Source organism: Drosophila montana, unplaced genomic scaffold, assembly GCF_035044405.1.
Source record: "Drosophila montana isolate Dmon_TW-CO22-7 unplaced genomic scaffold, ASM3504440v1 contig_2081_1, whole genome shotgun sequence".
Lineage (NCBI taxonomy): Eukaryota > Metazoa > Arthropoda > Insecta > Diptera > Drosophilidae > Drosophila > Drosophila montana.
In genome coordinates, this window is record NW_026996991.1 from 879,521 (window position 1) to 896,743 (window position 17,223).

Genomic DNA, 17,223 nt, shown 5'->3' on the forward strand with positions numbered 1-17,223 from the left:
TTGTTGTTGTTGTAGATATTGTACACGCAATCGCTTCTTTTGAATATTAATAAAAATTTACATAGCCGGTTAACCAGTTTTGAATTGTTACTGCCTCAACCTCTGTCTTGCTCCCTCACTCTCTCACCCTCTCCTCTCTCTCTCTCTCTCTCAGCCGCCTTCGTCATCGTCTATGTGTGTTTTGGCAAGCGTATAAATTGCCAGACCTTTATGTTTATTGATTTTGGCTAGCGACATGTTCTATGGGCTTATGGACTAAGATTTAACGACTGTTCAGGGATAAAGCGCCACTCAATAAAGCGGCTCTAAATGAAAATGAATTTACAGTGGGCAAAAAGGCATTTAGATAAAAAAAGCTGTAAAACCTTTAAGAACGACGCACAATCAGGAATTAAAGAGCTTACAAGAAAGGGAGAGGCAGAGAGAGAGACAGGAAAACAGAATTCATTTCAAGATTCTTATAAAACCTTAACGAAAGACGCACAACACAAAAATAGAAAATAACTTTGAAAAAAAAAGATAATTAGCATATGTGCTGACGGGCAAACCTTTAAGAAAGACGCATCAAAAGGAGAGCGAAATACATACAGAAAGTGAAAGAGAGTAACAAAACGAGAGACCACTTAAGCTTCTTATAGAGGCAGACATTGGTCAAAATGAGATCAGCGCAAGAGAAAGTCGGATTTATATACACAATCACGTATTTATGTAGCTTATCTAGTTTGTTTATTTAACAGCATATTTCCCACTCTGGAATTACAATTGTAAACAAATAAAAATTCTAGAATTTGAGGTAGCCACGCGCCAAAAATAGATTACAGAACTTTATACTAGAGATCTGCCGAAATTAACATATTTGTCGATTGCGTCCATTGTGCAACTGTATTTCTTTTATGTCCAAAAAAAAACGAACTCAAGCAATTTGTCTGGAATTTGGACAGCACTCGAAGGAAATGAAGATTTAGAGACTTTATCGAGGGCTTTTCCACTCACGTGCTTATCGATTTTGTGGCCTATTGTTGTTGTTGCTGCTGCTGCTGTTTGTCCAAAAAATTTAATTACAAAACAATAAATGTTGTCAGCGGCAGGACAATGGGCGGCAAATGGCAACAGTAAAAAAACAAATAAAAATGCCAGGCAATAATTTAACTGGCAGTCGCGCAACTCGCGACTTGCAACAAAAATGCGAATTATTTACGCAAGTACAACGTGAGGTCTGCAGCACGAATGCCAATATATTCCAGCTCTCATGAGCCGGGACTCAAGTGGATGCCGAGTCGTTGCAGTCGTGTCAGCATCCGGGGAATGCCACTGGAGTCTCTCTCTATCCATCTCCCACTCCCTGTCTCTCTCTCGCACTCTTAGATGCTGCTGCACAGAAATTGCAAATCATGCAATTTGTGAGCACTTCGAATGCAATCAGCCAACTGTTTGATTTATGATCATTTGCAGTTGGCAATTTTATTTTGTTGTATTTTGCACTAATTTTTCAAATCAAAAGCCAAACCAAAAGCCTGACTCAACATAAAATTAATCATAGCATAGAGGAGCACAAAAGTCGTTACAATCAATAACTCAAAAATCGATTGCAGGACCTGCTGCAACTCCTAGCAACGCCAGATACGCGCGGACCAGTCGTGAGACAAGTTAAAGACAAGTTGAAATGCCCAACCTCGACCTCTGGCTGCATAAGACCAGTAATTATAGCTACGGACTGCGGACTACGGACGACGGAATACCAGCAGATTGGGGGCTGCACTGCCCCGTTGTGATAAACGAGCGTTGGGGCCATTGTGAGGCATCCTTTGTTCGGGGCGCTGATTTGTGGCTGTGTGGAAAACAACTTCATTATGAAATATACCTTAACAAAGGGGCTTCTTAGTTTTGTTACGCAAAGAGACATAGCTGATAGCATTAGCTAAGATATATGTATATATATTTGATCTGTACCAACAGACTAGTTTATATAGCCAAGTATGTTTGTTTCTATGCAATTTATTAGCTGAGTTTTGAGGCTTTCTTAATGTTTCATCTGTTTTGTTGCAGGCAGCATTTATTTATATATATATCCCTATATCATATAGCTACCATAGGCACAATTCAAAAGATCAAAAGTTAAGTTCTTGCATAAAAAACATCTTCGTTTTTTCATATCAAATAACCCAAACCTCCACAACATTCAGCTTCGTATTTTGTTAACTAGGCTGCTTTAGTCAAACTCCCACATATACAGACTTATCTCTTATATCACTTATGCAGTTACTATAAAAAATGGCATTATATAAAATATTGTATGAAAAACAACAATGTGTGACTAATTATTATTGAATTATTATATAGTTATTGAAACACATCGCATATGTGACATATATATAAGGGTATTTTATTGACAGCTGACCGTAGATAAAAGTTCCTACTGCTCTTTGTTTTTATTATCATATAGCAGTTGCAGCTAATTGCGTAAAGCGATACGTGCATCACTTTGTAATTTTATTTGTTACAACTGAAAATTAGCATGCATTTGCTAATTAGTCGCGATTGTAAAAACTTGCAACCCGACGTGTACAAGCTTTCCAGCCAGAGCTCCAAGAGACACAACCAAGTCGCCCAAAGTCAGAGTCGGAGCTGTCAACTGGGCCTCCTCTGCCGTCGGGCGAGCCACTCACAGAGTCAGATAAGTGTATGCATACGAGCACGAGTACGGGCACGAGTGCTGCCCACTCGTTTCAAAGTGAGGTTCAAACTCGTATCTGAAGAATGCGTGCTTGTTGTGTATTCGTTAGATACTTTTTTTAAAAAGCCAGTCAAGAAAGCATTCACAGACGCCAGCTGCATTTGGTGAGAGAACTTTTAGTTTAGTTGGCAGCCAGACAAGTATATATAAATGAATTAAATATCAATGCGAATGCATTCCTTTGCAGTTCATTTTGCAGCACAAATTCTTGAGATAAATGAAAACAATTCAAAACTATTTCGCTTGTTAGTAACCATTTATATTACTCTGCTTGAAATTATATTTTGTAAGCAAAGCCATTTATTTCAATTTTTTAAATACATTTACATGCCACATTAAACGGAATTTCAGTAAAGAGTATTTCCTTAAATAAGCCCTTAAGGAAGGGTATAGCTGTGTTTGTATATGGTAGGTAACTTTGTATTCTTTAATGTATAGTCTTTATAAACCTACCTAGAAATAGAAATTTTATTATCTCTGTTCAGTAAATTTTAAGAATTTTGTATATTTCGTTGAAACTCATTGGCTTATCACATGGCATAGATGATGCCAACAAAATTTCTGTGAAATTATTTTCCCGGATATTTCACGCAATGCCAATCAAACTGTAAATTGACTGTCAACTTTTAAGGCAGTTAAGAAAAAAGAAAACCATATGCAAGCATTTATTAATAGCCACGAATTAAGTGTGACTAAACTTTGTTGGCGAGTGTTAAAAACAGTCAACAACTAAATGGCCACAAGCCCAACTGCACAACTGTCATCATTAATTCATGCAAATATTTATATAAATATGTATTTTTAAGCTCAATACATGAATAATCAACAAATGGCTTTTCAATAATGAATGCATTCAATTACAAAAAGTAAGTATGAGGTACTAAGAAAGTTGCACGACTAGAAGTTGCCCTGTAAGATATTTATTTCGCAAATAACGTTTGTTTTTATTAAAACCAAACATCAGCCTTGCACGGACAAAGACTTTTGGCTTAAATGGAACATCAGTTTGACAGTCAATCAATAATTCAATCAGCCAATCAGGTTGTCAGTTAATTAGTAAAGATCAGGAGCTTTTTTACAATTGATGACATCCAGTTAATTTACCCAAATTGGAAATTTACAATGATTACAGGGTATTTGAAAAATGTGATCGAGTCTATTTAAGTACGTTGCATATGGCTAGCATTTGTGCAGTTGTGCTTGCCGCATTTGCATTATTATTTATATATTTTGTTAACAAATATTTGCTCTTTCAGTGCTATAAATGTGACTGATATTAAAAATTGTTGTTGTTGTTGTTGTTGCTGCTGGTCTGTTTGATGTGACATGACAAATATTCTATACCTTTTTTCTTCGTTATTTTTAGATTTTATTGTTGTGGCTGTTTGTTTGCATTTTGTACGCTCGGAAAAAGCGAATCTTTAAAGCTGATGGGCAAAACGAACTAAATAATTCTATTGTAAGGGCACACACACACTCACATGAATGGGCATTTCCGTTTGCAGCTAGATAACAAACTATTAAAAAAAAAAAAGTACGCAATATAAAGATATGTATATATATATGTATATATATGTCGAGCAACGTAATCACCATAGGCGATGCGTAGCAAAAACGTATTTGTATATCAACATTTATTGTTTTTGTGCATTGATGATATCAACTGGCATTTAATATGTTTGTGGTCAGCACAATGCATATAAAGTTTCTTTCAAAAGATATTATACAACAGGCAAAATAAAAATAAAATAAAAACAAAATAATAAAAGTCATAATCAAGCCAAAGTCTAGAGAGGGCGCCCGCGGGCAGAGCGAAGCAGTTAGTGAAAGTGCCCGGGCAAATGGGTAAATGCTGTTTGGATGCTCTACCCAATAATCATGAAGAAGATTATAACAACAATGATGACGATGATGATGTTGGTGATTATGATGATGATGACTATGGCAAACATTTGTAAAAATCACACGCAGCATTCATTGATGAAGACATTGGCATTGCATAAGCCAGCAAATTGCCAGGGCAAAAGTTATAAGTTTTTTTTATATATTTTTTTTATTTTTCGCAAAACCAACTTTGCCTTTGCTTCACCCTATCGAACAGCTGCGTGTGCTGTGTTATATTTAACATTAAGTTAAGGTTTATAGCCTTGGTTACAAGCGCTGCTTTGTTTGTGGCCAGCAAAACGAAACAGAAATGTTCGTTAGTCAAATAAGTTAAGACAAAAGTTGCAGAGATTTGAATGAAGTTAAGCTTATAGGTTGACAAAGTTGTCTGTGGTTAGGGTTATTTAATGGCAGGTAAGTGTTAGAGGTTTAAATATATATTATATACATATATATATAAAGTTGTCTGTGGTTAGGGTTATTTAATGGCAGGCATATAAGTCAATTATGGATAGAAGGTAGGTGTAGGATGGGTTTATATATATATTAAGAATAGTTGAGTAATATATCATATACAAATTTATACAAGGTTCAAAACAATAGACATTAAGACCTTTATACCATGTCCAAGTCTTAATATGTTTCATTCATAGATCTAGATATTAGCACCTTGTTTCTTTTCATAGCTTATACTTAGAAAGAAAGAACCTACTCCATTACATCTTAAGTTGATTCCACGTAGCATATAAACATACAACAACAAGCTCTTATTACTAGTGCTGTAGAGAAAAGCTCTCCTTAAAGGATTCATTTGCAGCTTGCAAAATTTAGCCATTTCCACAGGGCGCCTTTTATTCGAGCAGCGGAAAGTTTTTTCTGAGTTTTTTCCCTTTTATTTTCCTTTTTTTTTTTGCTTTTTGTTTATAAACAAATGGTCAAATATAATAAGAGTACTCGGTCAGCAGCAGCTTGAAAAACAAAGCAGGTGTCAGCAACAAGCGCATAACAAATAAGCCCAAGAGCAACACAGAGAGAGAGAGAGAGAGAGAGAGGGTGAGTGATGGAGAGTGTGGGAGAAAGTGGGGGAGTGAGTGCGAAAGGGTTGAGGTGAGAGTGAGAGAAAAAGGCAGCATGGACTATGGGGCTTGTGTAAATAAATAGCTGTAAAAAATCTTCAAAAGGCAATCAGACGGTTGTTCACCTGCGCCTCGACTCGGACGACGCGCTTCACGTCGTTTCTTGGTCAAACTTTTGGGCCGTGCCCAGTCACAGTCGCAGGTGTTGTTGTTCTTGTTGTTGTAGCTGTCATTCTCTTACTTTTTTTGGTTAATTTTCAACGTGCCAAGAATTTTCAGCCGCCCATTTCCATGCCAATTGACTGCGCACGTTGCGTTCTGATTTGCCAGCTCGTTTTCGTTTTTAGCAATTTTTTTTTTTTTTTTTTGTGCGTTTTTTGTTTATTTATTTTTTGCTTTCTGTTACATTTTCGGGGCGTTAATTTACAAGACGCGACCCACATAGCTGGCCAAGCTGGACGTCTACTAATCAAGCTGCCAGCCCCACCATTGCGCGCAATCTTAAAGGCGAGCAGCAGCTCATTGTCTGCTGCCTAATTACGGCTCAATCAACTGACTTACTGTGTGGCAGACAACATCTTTCGACTCCCAGCCCATGAGCAGCTGCAGGGCTGTGCCGGGATTGCCTCAGCGTCAGCCGCAGCCGGTTACCTAACTGCAAGTTAATGACTTACTGAAAGTAAAGACAGCACCAACAACAACTGCAACATCAGCAACATCAGCAGCAGCAGCAGCAGCGACAACACAAGCGGCAGCAACTGCGCGGCATGCCTTAAATATTTGGCGGCACCTGAATGCATTTTACAAATTTTTATATTGCTGCTGCTGTGGCGACTGTTGCCGCAACATGTGATAAATTGCAGGCATCAACAGCTACAACAACAATGACAACAAAGAGCACCCTAGTCGGCAGTGCTCGTCCAACAGATGCCCTGTAAACAGCTACAAACTGTATTCGCCAACAACATGTCTTGTTTTACTCCCATACCTCAGTCCCACCTTTAAATAACTTATTATCGACTCCGCTATTGCTGCTGCTCAAAAACCAGTCATCTTTTTGGGGCCGATTGGGGCCAGCTTCTGCATGTGACATACTTTTGCACAGCAAGGGAATACCCTATTATACTGTGTACACAGGGTATCCTAACAACAACAACAACAATGACAACTGCCTACTCTATCGCAGGCAAACGTAACTTTTGCCGCTGACATTTTTGGTTGACGCTGACTCATGGCCTGCACCTTGGCTCAAAGGCACGGCCCGATGGCTCGACGGTTCGACACAGGGCTCGTTGCAGTGTATTAACCATTAACATTTGTAAATAAGAAATGCCAAAGCCAAAAGGCGAGCCGCAGCGCGAGCAGCAGAAGAAGAAGCAGACGCCGTCGCAGTCGCAGTCACAGCAACTGCTGTGGATGACTTTGCACTGATGCGTTTCTATTGAATGCAACACAACAGTAACAAATCGAGTAACAAGTACAAAGCCTGTGTGTGTGTGTGTGTGTGTGTGTGTGTGTGTGTGTGTGTGTGTGTGTGTGTGTGTGTGTGTGTGTGTGTGTGTGTGTGTGTGTGTATGTGTGTGCCTGTCATTGTGTGTGTTAATGATGATGCAACATTTGCCACAATTGTTGCAAGAAATAAAAAACGCCCGTGGCGCACAGCGGCAAAGTTTAACGCCCGAAGGCCAAAAGCGCGTCAATACGTCAATGTTTTCTTCTAAAGTGTTTCACACACCCTCCTTCCCCCTCCTCCCACACACACACAATAGAAAAAAGGGTATAATGAATTCGTCATGATGTGTGTGGCACAGCACAAACAAGAACTTGGCATTTACATTGTATACTTTGGATTTAGCGGCTGAGCGTGAACTACATTGAAGGCAGGGAGATACCCAAAAGCCCGTAAATAGATACTTTAAAAGGCAAGCTTTACGCTTTTATTCTCTTTAATTGTTTTTTTTATCACATAATGGTAGTTTTTTGGCAATAAGTATCAGCATTGATCAAAATTTGCATACTTCATACATCAGTTTTTACTTAAAGCTTATTGGTTGGCATTACGGAATTAATTGTCACATGAGGTATCATTCCGCTGAATTAAAATTGTTGTCTAATCTTTCAAATGTTGGTAATTATGATTAATGAAGATTATTCACACAGGCGAACTGTTCGCTGGTTCGGCTCACGGCACGAACCAGTGCCTCGCCTTAAGGTTTTGTTCGTACATTCGGATTTCCACATTTGTAGCCAGGATTTGGTTCAAAACATATTTAATATATATTTTATACAAATGTCAATTTAAAATTTTATTTATTATAAGTTCCAAAAATAGTTGCACAAACAGAAAAACAAACATTTTTTCCGGTTATCAAAAAGTTTAAAAAGACAAACTATTCTTCGATAAATATTTATATTTAGGTTTAGGCTCGTTTAATGCAAATTCCGGGTTCAAACCCGGATCCAAATTGTACTTTCAAAGTTTTAAGGAACAAATTGTACTAAAACGTTTTCAGGTTAGGTTCAAGGTAAACACATATCCCGGGTCAAACCGGTTCGGTTTAAGCCCGGTTCTATATTGTACTTTAACCAATTAAAACGTTTTAAAATTAGGCAATTGGTTAACACAAATTTCCGGCTTAAACCGGTTCGGCTAAAAACCAATATGCGGCTTTAGTTTTACTATTACTGGAATTTCATGGTGATTATTGTAAGTTTTAAGTTAGATTTACCTTACAGACCTTTACCAATTATCTTAAAATCTATAGCTTACACACATTGTGTACATATTTTGCTATATACCCAACAAAATGTCATTTGCCAAATGAAAACCACTCCGAGACAGACACACTTGGCACTCGCCTATGGAGTCATTCGCATTGGCATTTTTTTTTCTATTTTTTTGTTTGCCCCCTAAGCTCAGTTGGACAAGTTGGCGCAGTTGTGGTTACGGTTTAATAACCATTCATTGCTAATGCCAACAAAAAACGACAGCTACAAGCATAGATAGAGCCATGGTTAGAGCCATGTTAAGAGTCGAGAGCTATGCGAGTCATAGAGTGGGTATGCATGGGATATTATAAATAATAATAAATACGACTAAAAAACTAGTCAAGCGGGCGCACAGTGAGCGCCAAAAACATTGCAACAGGTTTGCTTACTGGCCTTTTGCCTTATTAAATCTTCTGCTTGCTTGCTTGATTGTTTTTGTTGTTGTTGTTGTTAGCTGTCGTGTTGATGCGCTTTTTGCCTGACAACGATGATTTGTGACTGAAGGTTAGTTCGCGTCATTAGAAACGTCCGTCTCTTGTTTTTGTCTTCTTCTACATAAATTGTTCTGTGGATAGCTTTTGAAAGGCCGCGAAAAACCAATAGCATTTAATGTGAAAAGCATGGGGAGAAAAACCATTAAAAGAAATTACTTCAATTATTGCGAAATGTGTGTGTTTTAAACGCTGCAACTGCAGCAACTGTTACAGCTATTGGAAATAAGGCCCTTTAACTAAGTTCGGCTATCGCACAATGCTGTCAACTCAGCAAATTGCAGGGCTAAACAACCAACAACAACAACCAGCAACAACAATAAGAACAGCGCCAACAACCAACAACAATGCGAACAAACAACAACAGAAACAGGAACGGCGACCTTTTGTCAAAACTTGCCTTAGAATTATGCTTTCTTCTCTCTGCTTCAGTTTCCTCTCGCTTCTTCCTGATAACAACAAACTAATTCGCATACAATACAAAAACTTTTCCTCTTCTACACAGCACAAAATTTTGTTTGAATTTTGATGTCTTTCGGCTTTAATTTTTTATTCAATTTCACATTTGAATTTATTGCTTTAATGATTTTGGGTCTTAAATTAAATTCATATTTATATTTATTTATTTAATATAAAGATTTTTTTGCTTTGAAAATATGAAAATAAAATTTACATTAAATCTACTTTCCATTTTTCACTCTCTTCTCTCTCTATCTTCTCTCTTTCATCTTATATTTTCTCTATTCCCTTTCTCATCTCTCCCTTCTCTAACATCTCTCTCACTCTCTCTCTTTCACTCTCTTCTCTTGTCTATCTTCTCTATTCTCTACCATATATCTTCTCTCTTCTCTTAACTTTCTTCTCGATTCTTTATCTTCTACATTCTTTATCTTCTCTATTCTTGATCTTGTCTATTCTCTCTTCTACCTTTTCTTTTCTCTTACACTTACACTTTTTAAATCCCAGCTAAAAATCATATTTAATTTTCATTGCGAACATTTTTCACAAATATCTTTAAGTTTAAACGAATTAAGAAATTATTTTTAAACAAACAATAAATTGGTTTCTTAATGCAAGCAAACATTTTTTACAGTGTATGTACACAAGATATCTCCACTCCACCATATTTATTATTTTTCGGGGCACGCTCCTCCTCGCGTAATTCATTACTTGTTAAGATTCTTCTTATTTCTGTTGCCGCCCCATTGTGTGCTTAAACTTATCCCAAAAAATAAAAGAAGGCAGCGCAAGAAATAAAAGAACAACGAGGAAGTCGCTCCATCGTGCTGGCTACGTGTGTGTATCCGTCAGATATCGCGCCAACTATTTGTATTTGCCGAGTTGTTGCTGTTGTTGCTGCTCATATTTTATGAGCCCCGCCGCGTAAACAATACAACAAAATATTCTGTGCGATAAGCGTTTTTTATGCGGCAAATGCTGCTGCCACACTGCCCCAACCACTCGAACATCACCGAGCTCACCAACCAGCAACCACCAACCGCCAACCACTCAGAACTGACCCAAGGCACATCACGGAAAAGGGGCTGCCACATGAAGCAGACGCTGCCCCCGATGGCAATCGCAACAAGTGGAAATGCGGGGTACTCGTAAATTTCCACGCAACGCATTGGTAAAGGCGCATTAATGTGACAATGGAGGACACGTGAGCAAAATGAAGTGACAAGAAAGATAAGACGTGAAGGTTGCTTCAATTAATCACATTAGCGAGTGAGTTGTGGAGCCGAGAACTAAGCAACGGGAGCTGTAATTAAAGTGGCCAAGGAGGATCCTGAAGGAAAAGCGACTGATAAGAGATGTGAACATTAGGAAAGGAGTTGTAATTAAAGTTACCAAGGATGATACATAAAGTAAAAGATGTGAGTATTAGGGAGTTTTAATTGAGGAGACCGGGAAGGATACAGGAAGGAACTGAAGGAAAAGCGACTTGGGAAAAGATGTGAGCATTCGGGAGTCGAAGTGGGAGTTACTATTATAGTGACCATGGAAAGTCCTGAAGGAACAGAGACTGAGGAAGGCTGTGCACATTGTGAAGACTACGTGGACCATGGAGGACACGTGATGGAACTGAAGATTCCGCGGCTGAGGAAAGTTGTGAGCATTAAAGGGTCGAGGTGGGAACTACTATTAGAATGACCGTGGAGGATGATTGGGTAATGTATAAGGTGGGTAAAAACATGTGACAATAGTTTTACTATTTGGAAATTGTTCAGTAGATCACATTAATGACTGTCAAAAGAAGGTTAGTGCCAGAAGTGATCATGGAGGATACCGTTAAAAGAGTTCCAATAAAAAGATGACACTGAAGAGAAAAGATAATAAAGCCTGATTGAAATGTTGTACCAAGCACGGATAAGCTATCTTTCAGACTTGAAATATTTATGTTAAAGATAAACGAACGAAAATAATTAATTAATTAAAAATAATGTAGAAGAACTAATAAAAAGTCCCAAATAAGATAAATTGGTGGAAATTCGAAAATCGTATGGTTTTGGGCTTTAATTGAAGCCTGCGTAATCGTAAATAACGACTGTCATTTCGACAAAAGGTAGCTGGCTGCAAAAATTTGCTGTCAAAATGGTTTTGCAACAAAAATAGTTTTCATATTGTTTGCCGGGCTCTGTTTGTTGTTGATCCTTGGCTTATAGACCGAACCCTCTGCCCCATTTGGTCAACATTCTTGTGGGGCTGTCTTTGGGCCTGCCTTTCGGCTGTGTGACATGTGCCAGGCGCTGCAATTTATGGCCAACGATACGAGTACTATAAATTGTGGCTAGCTATTGATAGTTGTGGCTGTTGTTGTTGTCGTTGTTGTTGCTGCTGCTGCGTGTGTTGACAGTTGACAGTTGAGTTACAAGGTCATTATGCGGCTGTTTGTGGCCATTTGCTGCCGCTGCCGTTTCTGCTGCTGCGCTCATGTTGACCAGCATTTGTGTGCGTCAAGAGCTATAAATGTATCTGTATCTATGGCTATGGCTGTATATCCGTGTAGCTGCGTGCGTAATTACAGTTAACGCTAAGCGGTCAAAGCTCAACTTCATTTCCGCTGCTAACTCTTAATTCTTGTATCTTTAAATCTTCAACATTTTGATTGATGTCTAGACAGCGCAAACATCTATTTGACGCGTAAGTCTACACAGACAAAAATAAGTTTTTGTTTGTCTTAAGTTAATCTCAACTCTGGCTAATTATTATTATATTATATATTTTTAACTATTTTTGGCAAGCGAACAAAGCACATTTTTGGTATTGTTTACAATTAAGCAAACATTTTTTACTGTGCACAAATATATCTTGTGCTTGGCAGGTAGCCATAACAAAAAAAATTGGGAGCGCAACTCTGGTCCCTGGCCACAATTGAGCTGTCTTGTGTTCAGTTTGGTCCAGTGGCAATAGCCACAGATACACACAGGCTCAATGGCCCGAGATACAGATACAGATGCGTATCTTTTGTTTAATATTTTTTGGCATTGTTTGGGTCTGCCTCGCTCGCCTCGTCTTAGTGTCTGAGCAGCTGTCTGTGGCTGTGTTTGTTGTGTGTGTCGTTGGATTTCCATATTTGTTTTGTGCGCCCACAGTGATTAGGCTCAGTTGAAGTCTCGTGCTGATGGGCCCAATTAGTATACGAAATTGTCCAAATATTTGAGCTACTTAGTTTTCGGTTCTCAACTCTGTGACACACAGAGAGCCGGCGGCACTTGGCATTGATACGATCTTTGATAAGGTGCAGCTGGTTCTCGAAACCCAAACTGGATGTGGATGTGGGTCGTTCGAGTCGAGTCGAGTTTATGGACAGGCCATAAGCCGAATGCGTTGCGCTTTCACCACAAAAGCTGCACTTAAGAAGAGCTGCAAAAGCACCAAAAGAGCTGCACACAGATACACACAAACACACAGGCACACAGACTTGTCTGGCGACAAATGCAGATACAAATGCGGACAGCTACTCAATCGAAGTAGCCGCAACGAATCCGCCGGAGAGCAAAGTGAAATGCAATGTTGAAGAGCAGATGGATATTACTTGGTCAACTTGGCCGACTTTTTGTTCAAGCATCCGCAATGTGAGTTGAAAGTGCACGACTAGCAGCTACCCTGTCAACAGTAAGGAAATGCTGAGATATGCATTATTTCTTTACAGAATTTGTAAAGTTGATTCATTAATAACTTCTGGACTTGTTCTTCGATATTTGTGAACATTTAAAGAATTAAAGAAGGTATCTTGGATTCTTTTAAGCATGCGAACATTCTGGTTTTGGGGAAATTGTTTAACTTTTATAATCGTTAAGATATCCTCAAAAAGGTTGATTTGACTTTCGGAACTTGAACAAATATCTATAATGGTTAAATTGGAGCTGCTTCCTTATGGCATATGCAAATTTAGATTATATCCACTTGGAGCTGCCTACTTGATGCCTGTTGATTTGTTACAGGGTATAAAAAGGCAAAAGATGAGGTTTCAGTTGCATTTGCAGTTGCAGAGCTGAAACTGAAGATGACTGCCGCATTCCATAAAATGCAGGCCCCGAAAAAAACACAAAAAACAAAATAAAAGAAGAGACCCAAAGACTATATGGCTATGGTCTCGTATAAATCGCTGTTAATGCTCTTGTTGTTGTTGTTATTATTGTTGTTGTAGTCGTTGTTGTTTGTGGTTGTGCTGCAGGAACCAGTTTGGTTTGAATTTTATGTGTATTTGGTTGAAAATTTACGAGTTTGGCGAATAAAGCAGCAAAGAATTCAATGAACTCGTCTTCACTGGGCTTCTAAGCCAGCTCAGCAGCAGCTTCGGCATAAACACACACACACACACACACACACACACACACAACAAACACATGTAGTTTAAATGTTTATATACATATATTTGTGTGTATACTATATAGACACACACACACACATTAAATGGAGGCCTATGTGCCGCCGCAGGCTCCTAGTTATGCAAATGCCTGCCTGGCCGCTGCCCACCCGCTGCAACAAGGCTCTAAACTCAGGAAATTGCTTTCGAATTGGTTTAGCTACGAATTTTTATGCCTGCCAACAACAACAACAATAACAACTGCATGTTGCGCATTGTTGTTGTTGTTGTTGTTCTTGCTGCTGCTGCTCACTTGTAGCTGCAGGTTGTAGCAACATTTGTCTTGTCATTGCAGTTGTAGATCCTTCTGTTGCACAGCCTACCCCCTCCTGATAATCCCCTTTCAGACTTCAGGCAATTAGCTGCAGCCGCTGGCGGACTTCCACTTGGCTCCATTGGCTGCAACTCAGCTGTTTCGGCCAGTTCGTCATTTGTTAGCTGCCTCTTCTCTAAATTTTTCGTACGCTCCTCTAACACATTCTTTAGTTTTTTTTTTAATCGTGCACCGCCACGCTGCGTTTGCTGGCCAAGTTATAATTAAAATGCAGACGCAGTAACAATTTATGGCCAAAAGAGCTGGGTATTTAAGCATTAATTGCCGTCATTTGGGGCCGTTTAAATAAGATGCCAACTAAATAAAGATACACCACAATTAAGATGCGAGAAAGTTAAATATTTAACGTAGAAATTGGTTTTTTGGCATCATTTTTACCTTTGGATATTAAATAACAAAATATCTTTAGCACATAAACGATCAATAAGATGAAAGAGTATAGAAGATTGATAGAAAATAACCAAAGAGATATAGTTATAAATTTATCGAAAAGGAATTATGCTGAGAGTGAAATATATTTTTAACCTGCAAACTTCACTTTTCACTAATACACGTATCCTTTAAACGAATTTTTATTACTTTACCATTTATCGATAACATATCGAGAAAATAATAACGTTCGAAAGTCACTTTAAACTAGCGAAAAGCAAAACTTGTGCTCACTGTTTTTCTAGTTCACATACCAATGTTGGCAACTGTGCGGCTGAAGAGAGACTCTTCTCGAGTTACGCAAAGTTCTTTCACAACTAGTCACAGGTTGAGGTTAAGTCTTGCATAAACAACTTGGATGGGCAACACAATCGGACACTACGTGTTCACCCCACTGCGTCCCTTATCCAACTGCCAGTTGCAGTTTCCGCTTTCAGCTGCCATTCGAAGTGCTACAGTTATCCAGTGGCAACTACAGTTACACAAACAACACAAACAACTCAAAAACGTGCTCTCCGCGTTTTGGGACGACATTAGATTACAGCAGCCCGTAAAAAGATCCACAAAACGCGAGTGCTATCTATATACACATATGCAAATTCCTCTCGATCATGTTGCGAAACGTGTAGAAGAGCTGAAATACTAGAATATTGGACTAGCACTACGAATATTACAATCATTATTTTTTTTTTGGGTTTACTCTCGATAAAGCTGCGCAGCTGGTCCACATTTGGAGAGAACGTGTTGGACGTGCGAAATGTACTATGTAAGATTAGCGTCCAATTAGGCTTCTCTTTTCTCTTTTTCTCACACCTGGCCACATTGGGAGCAGCACATTAATCAACAGAGTGACCAGGCCATGATGTAAGACGCAAAATATCATTGTGATTAATTTATTAAAATAAACATAAATGGCAACAGCTTTAACTTTTACCCGCTCCGATTCCCCGCCGCCCGCCTGCCATGCCCAGCTTTTTCGGCCGACATTAATAATTAAATTTAATTACCAATGATGCTTCTTAATGATGCAGTCCAAAGAGTTAAAAAAAAAAAGAGAAGAGGCAGCCGGCTCGAACCCAGAGGCGGGCGGCGAGACCCCTGACTAGCTGAGAATGAAACCCGTTTTCAAATTATACGAATGTTACGTTTTAATAAATAAATAAAAATGAATGGAAGAGTATGTAGTAATGTGTGTGTTGCAAGAAGAGAGACAGACAGACATAATAGGGCCCGGGCGAAGCCACTTTTACTTGCGGCCAAATATGAATTGGCCAAGACAGGTTTCAGCAGGTGGTCGGCAGGAAAATATGCGAAACTTGAGAACAAGTGACAAGTCGAAGGGCGACAGGAAAAAAAAATGAGGCAAGTCCTAAACATGCAAAAGAGCGAAAAATATGGTAAAAAGGGTATTAATTTACAGAGAACTTTATAATAGCATTTATAAGTATTATAATAACAGGAAATGTATGCGGAACAGTAGGGGAAAAAAAGAAGAGCGTGGCAAAATAAATATTTATGGTAACATTAAGATAAAAATTAATTTAAATTATTTTTAACGAAAAAGCTACTGAAGCGTTGTGAGAGTTATGTAAAAGAAATTAAATTTATGGAGTTAGGCACAGCAGGGCCTCTAGAAATGAACCCTTTGAATGTCACATAACAAGGCAAGATTTTCTGAAGGGAGGTTAGGAGAACTTGGGACTTAGGGACTTGCTCAGAGCTACTCTTGTTGTGGTTAATATAATACTTGAAAGGATTCTGGGAGATGTTTACTATCATATATCAATATATGATAATGATGTATATATACCAATATCAATAATATTTTACTCATCTCAGCTTAGATAAACATAATCAAGCTTCCAATTTAGAGGTGCCAAAAGCTGTGTTAAACGATTCTCAAAATAGATTGCAAAAAATTATACAACCTAAGATAAAGCATATACTGAATATAGAGTAAGTGCGTCGCCTTTGCCGAAACTTTAAACCAGATTATTTAGAGCACAAAAACAATTCCGATTGACCGTTCCATAAACTTAACAACCCATCAAGATTCCATAAAACTCTTGTCGTGATAAGAAGAAAGAGAATGTTAATGTTTACTCAGAAACGTTCAACGAACTCCCCGCTAAGTGAACATATACTATGATATTCCAATTTAATTATGCAGATGAATTAAAAGTTAGCCTAATTAGCGTATTATAAAAGACAAGAGTCTATCAATTTAATATCTTGAATTTAATCTATATGCTTCCTCTATTCTAAGTAATACGCTCCCTTGCGAAAGTGTGTCACCTAACGGTTTCTCTTGATAATTAATAAATTTGGCCCGATTCTAGGCCAGTTCCGTGTGCCAATAGAGAACTGTAGAGAACACGAACCCAAACAAACCGGCAAAATAGACCCAGACACAGCCAGAGGCCGAGGCGGAGGCAGCAGCAGCGGCAGAGGCAGACACAGGGTTGCATTTTGAAAGGGTGGCAACGGGCCAGAGCAATGCCAAAAACATAAGAATGAAAATCGGGGCTTGGGGTTGGCGGTTGGCCACAGCTGGCAACGACTGACTGGGAATGAAAATCAAATAAAAATTTATTGATTTTTCTTATTTGCCGGCGCAAAAACAAAGTCAAGGA

The 17,223-nt window shown here is 38.6% G+C and overlaps 1 protein-coding gene across 3 annotated transcripts in view; it reads right to left on the reverse strand.

Moving 5' to 3' along the window:
* Pgant9 (polypeptide N-acetylgalactosaminyltransferase 9) overlaps positions 1 to 17,223 on the reverse strand; it is a 71,352-nt gene that overhangs the window by 53,026 nt on the left and 1,103 nt on the right. The gene's annotated exons all lie outside the window — the stretch shown is intronic.